Source organism: Neoarius graeffei, chromosome 28, assembly GCF_027579695.1.
Source record: "Neoarius graeffei isolate fNeoGra1 chromosome 28, fNeoGra1.pri, whole genome shotgun sequence".
NCBI lineage: Eukaryota > Metazoa > Chordata > Actinopteri > Siluriformes > Ariidae > Neoarius > Neoarius graeffei.
This window is the reverse complement of record NC_083596.1, coordinates 34,230,540-34,236,213: the sequence shown is the minus strand read 5'-3', so window position 1 is coordinate 34,236,213 and position 5,674 is coordinate 34,230,540.

Below are 5,674 nucleotides of genomic sequence, written 5' to 3'. Positions count from 1 at the left end.
TCACCCTCCCTTACCACCTGCTTAGCTGAAAACAAATCCTGGTTCACCTCTAACTTCCTGAAACTGAACAGCGACAAAACTGAAATCCTCCTTGTAGGCACCAAATCCACCCTCTCCAAAGTTGACAGTATCTCCTTTTCAATTGATGGTTCCATAGTTTCCCCCTCCCCTCAGGTCAAGAGCCTGGGTGTCATCCTAGACAGCTCTCTATCCTTCCTCTCTCATATCAATAACATTACACGGTCTGCTTATTTTCACTTATGCAACATAAATCGTCTTCGCCCCTCCCTCACCTCCCACACCATCCTTGTACAGTCTTGTCACCTCCCGCATTGACTACTGTAATTCTCTCCTTGTTAGGGTTTTGAACCTGGTTCGTTGGTGTGATAATCCAGCAAACCCCCACTAGGCCACCAGGGGGATGACTCAAATGCAGAGGTGTGAGGCGGAAGTAGAAAAAGTATCAAAAAGGTTTATTTACAATATGTACAAAAAATATCCAAAAAGTAAAGATACAAAAATGTTCAGAAGATATAAGGGAAAAAATAAAAAATCCAAAAGTACAAAACAAAAGCCAAAAAAACAGAAAAGAAAAGGCAAAAATACCAAAGCTCAGAAGATCCAAAAAACACAGTAACTACTAGGTCCAAAAGAAAAGCAAAATGCAAAATAAAGAACACGGTACAGAGGAAACTGGAGATAAACATAACAGCACAAAGACTCCGTGACAAGAGGACTGAACTCAGGGGATATAAATACACAAACTAAATTGAACACAGGTGAAGATAATCAGGACTAAACAGGCAATTAACACAAACACAAAACACAGGAACAGTGGCGGCTTCTAGAGGCCAAAATAAACATGACACGAAAAGGAAATAACAGTGGCCTCTAGAGGCCAAAACAGTCCTAGTCCTAACAGGACCCCCCCCTCTAGGAGCGTCTCCTGACTTTCCCAGGGCGATCCGGATGGGCCGAATGGAAGTCCCGACACAGTTCTTTATCTAGGACATCCCGAGCAGGAACCCAGTAGCGCTCCTCAGGACCATAGCCCTCCCAGTCCACCAGATATTGCAACCCGCCGCGGACCCGGCGGGAGTCAAGCAGGCAATGCACAGTGAACACAGTCTGCCCCTGGAAGATGCGGGGGGTGGGGGGTTCCTAGGGGCAGGGGCATACGTAGACGTCAGTACGGGCCGCAACAGGGAAACATGGAAAGTGGGGTTGATCCTCAGAGTCCGGGGCAACTGGAGCCGGTAGGAGACAGGGTTCACCCTGCGCACCACCTTGAAGGGGCCAATGTAGCGAGGAGCAAGCTTGCGGTTCTCCACCCACAGCTGAAGGTCCTTAGTGGACAGCCAAACCCGCTGCCCAGGGTGGAAAGCATGTGCAGGTCTTCTATGGCGGTTGGCCTGAGTCTGGTTGGTTCTGGAGGTCTGTATGAGGGTCTTCCTGACCTTGCTCCAGGTCTTGCGACACCGTCTCACATATTGGTTGACTGAGGGCACCCCCGCGTCCTCCTCCTGGTCCGGGAACAGAGGTGGCTGGAACCCGAATTGGCACTGGAATGGCGACAGCTTGGTGGCCGATGACTGCAGGGTGTTGTGGGCATACTCTGCCCATGGCAGCCAGGTGCTTCACGATGTCGGGTTATCCATAGCCAGGCCTCGCAGGGTGGTTTCCAGGTCCTGGTTGAGCCTCTCCGTCTGACCATTGGACTGTGGGTGAAACCCAGAGGAGAGGCTGGCAGTGGCTCTGATGACCTTGCAGAACCCGTGCCACACTCGGGAGGAGAACTGGGGCCCTCGGTCTGAGACGATGTCCTGTGGAAGACCAAAGACTCGGAAGACATGATTAAACATGAGTTTCGCTGTTTCAAGAGCAGAGGGGAGTTTGCACAGTGGTATGAAGTGGCAGGCCTTGGAGAATCTGTCAACTATGACCAAAATGACCGTGTTACCTTGTGACTCAGGGAGACCCATGATGAAGTCGACTGCCACGTGGGACCAGGGACGCCGGGGAATGGTCAGAGGATGCAGGAGACCCTGGGGATGCTGTCGTGGGTTCTTGGTTCTTGTGCAAACCTCACAGGACAGGACAAATGACCTTACTTCCTTCTCCAAGTTAGGCCACCAGAAGCGTCTTTTCAGGAAATCCAGGGTCCTCCGAGCTCCCGGGTGGGCGGTGAGAGGGGAAGAGTGACCCCACTGGAGAACCTTGGCCCGGGCTTGATGTGGGACATACAAGAGGCCTGGTGACCCCGTCCCAGGACCGGGGTCCTGGCGTTGAGCTCGTCGGACAGCCTCCTCAATACCCCAGTGGACAGGGGCCACAATCCGGGACACAGGGATAATAGGCCCGACTTCATTCTCCCTGTTAGTGGCAGAGAACAGCCTGGACAGTGCGTCAGGTTTGGTGTTCTTGGAGCCGGGGCGGTACGAGAGGGTGAAGTCAAACCGACTGAAAAACAGGGCCCACCTAGCCTGTCGAGGGTTCAGTCTCTTGGCTTGCTGGAGGTACTCCAGGTTCTTGTGGTCAGTCCAAACCAGGAATGGATGTTGCGCTCCCTCCAGCCAGTGCCTCCACTCCTCAAGGGCCAGTTTGACCGCTAGCAGTTCTCGATCCCCCACATCGTACCGGGACTCCGCAGGACTCAGGCGGTGGGAGAAGTAAGCGCAGGGGTGCAGCTTTCCTTCCAAACGTTGAGAGAGCACCGCGCCGACACCACTGTCCGAGGCGTCCACCTCCACGATGAATGGTTGGGAGGTGTCCGGGAGGACCAGAATGGGTGCCATGCAGAAGCGGTCCTTGAGGTCTTTGAACGCCTTTTCTGCCTGAGGAGACCAGACATAAGATCCACCTGTCCCTTTGGTAAGGTCTGACATGGGTGCTGCTACAGAACTGAAGTTCCTGATGAACTTGCGGTAGAAATTAGCGAATCCTAAGAACCGCTGAACCTCCTTAACGGACTTGGGAGTAGGCCAGTCCCGGACGGCCAGGGTCTTGGCTGGGTCCATTTGGAGTTGGCCTGTCCGTACAATAAATCCCAGAAAGGAGACCTCGGGAACATGAAATTCGCATTTCTGAGCCTTGGCGAACAGATTGTTCTGTAGCAGCCTCTGGAGAACCTGGCGGACATGGTGGCAGTGCTCCTGCACGGTCTTGGAAAAGATAAGGATGTCGTCGAGGTAGACAAAAACGTACAGGTTAATCATGTCCCTTAAGACGTCATTGATTAAGGCCTGAAAAACAGCTGGTGCGTTGGTGAGTCTGAAGGGCATCACCTGGTATTCGTAGTGCCCAGACGGGGTGTTAAAGGCAGTCTTCCACTCGTCTCCCTGTCGGATACGGATGAGGTGGTATGCATTCCATAAGTCCAACTTGGTGAAGACGGTGGCGCCTTGGAGCAGGTCGAAAGCAGTGGACATCAACGGAAGGGGATATCGGTTGCGCACAGTGATCTTGTTCAGGCCCCTGTAGTCAATACATGGTCGGAGCCCCCCATCCTTCTTGCCGACAAAGAAGAAGCCGGCACCAGCAGGTGAGGTGGAGGGTTGAATGAACCCAGAGACCAGGGCGTCTTTGAGGTATTCCTCCATGGCCTTGCGTTCTGGCTGAGAGAGTGAAAACAGTCTGCCACGAGGAGGGGTAGTCCCAGGGAGCAAGTCGATGGCACAGTCGTAGGCCCGGTGCGGAGGAAGAACGGCGGCCCTGCTCTTGCTGAATACCTCCTTGAGATCCGAGTACTCTGTGGGAACTTGAGATAACTCGGTGAGATCAGGGGGCTCGGCAGGAGACACAGGAGAGCTAGAGAGCAGACAAGAGGCATGGCATGCAGGGCCCCATTCCACAACCTGGCTTGTTACCCAGTCTATGTGAGGGTTGTGGCGAGTAAGCCAAGGAAGGCCTAGAATAACTGGGAACTCAGGTGAAGGAATCAGGTGCAGGGATATTTCTTCCTTGTGACCTTGAGACTGGAGGAAGACTGGAGAAGTAACTTGGGTGACTCTTCCATCACCTAATGCTTGGCCATCGAGGGCAGACACAGACAATGGGACTTCAAGAGGTGCAGTCGGAATATTGATGCTTTGGGCGAAGTGAATATCCATAAAGTTCCCAGCCGCCCCTGAGTCTAACAAAGCTTGACAAGAGTGGACAGAATCACCCCAGGAGATGGAGACCGGGATGTAGATTCCTTGGCCAGGGAGTCCGGGAGAGAGGGTAGGCCCCGTCACAACCCTCCCTCGGCTGGACGGGGCGGTCCTTTTCCCAAGAGTTCGGGACATGATGCTTGGAAGTGACCAGGCTTGCCACAGTAGATGCAGCACTTGTCCCTCCTTCTGCGCTCCCTCTCAGATGCGGAGAGGTGAGTACGACCCACTTGCATGGGTTCTGGACAGTCACTGAAGGAGGTAGACGGTCTCCAGGTAGAGGTAGGGAGGCTGGGGGGCCTCAAGGCTTGGTGGCGTTCTCTCATCCTGTTGTCCAGACGAATAGCATGTGAGATGAGGGTTTCAAGGTCACTTGGGCATCCAATAGAGGCCAGACCATCCTTGATGGGGTCAGACAGACCATGGTGGAAGGCTGACACCAGGGCAGTCTCGTTCCATCCACTTACTGCTGCGAGCGTCCGGAACGAGATGGCGTAATCTGCAACGCTTCCTCCTTGCCGGATGGACATGAGCTTTCAGGCTGCGTCGGTACTGATGTCCACCTGATCGAAGACCTGAAGCATCTCTTCAGAAAACAGCTGGAAATCAAGGCACTCAGGTCCCTGTCTTTGCCAGATAGCAGTAGCCCAGGCTCGCGCCTTACCAGCTAATAAGGTGATCACAAAGGCAATCTTGCGGCGATCCGTAGTGTAGGTGGTAGGCTGAAGCTCAAAGGTGAGTTGACACTGGGTAAGGAACTCTCGGCACTCACTGTGCTTGCCGTCGTACCTCTGTGGTGCAGGAAGGCTGGGTTCGCGAGGTGAAGAAGGCAGCATGGCAGGAGGCACAGGAGCAGGAGCGGGAGCTGGATCAGGAGATGCAGGCAGAGATGTCAGCTGTGCCAGGGTTTTCCCAATTTGCTGAAGCAGTTCCTCGTGGCGAGCAAGGGCCTCACGTTGGCTGGTGAGCGTACGTCCATGAGCGCTCCGAAGCGTGTCAAAGCTGCCCTAATTCCCTGAAGGTTGGCCGGGTAGACAGTTGAAGCAGCCTCTGCTGAGTCGGTCATGACGGAGTCTTTCTGTTAGGGTTTTACTGGGATTTGAACCTGTTTCGTCTGTGTGATAATCCAGCAAACCCCCACTAGGCCACCAGGGGATGACTCAAATGCAGAGGCATGAGGCGGAAGTAGAAAAAGTATCAAAAAGGTTTATTTACAATATGTACAAAAATATCCAAAAAGTAAAGATACAAAAACGCTCAGAAGATATAAGGGAAAAAATAAAAAATCCAAAAGTACAAAACAAAAGCCAAAAAAACAGAAAAGAAAAGGCAAAAATACCAAAGCTCAGAAGATCCAAAAAACACAGTAACTACTAGGTCCAAAAGAAAAGCAAAATGCAAAATAAAGAACATGGTACAGAGGAAACTGGAGATAAACATAACAGCACAAAGACTCCGTGACAAGAGGACTGAACTCAGGGGGTATAAATACACAAACTAAATTGAACACAGGTGAAGATAAT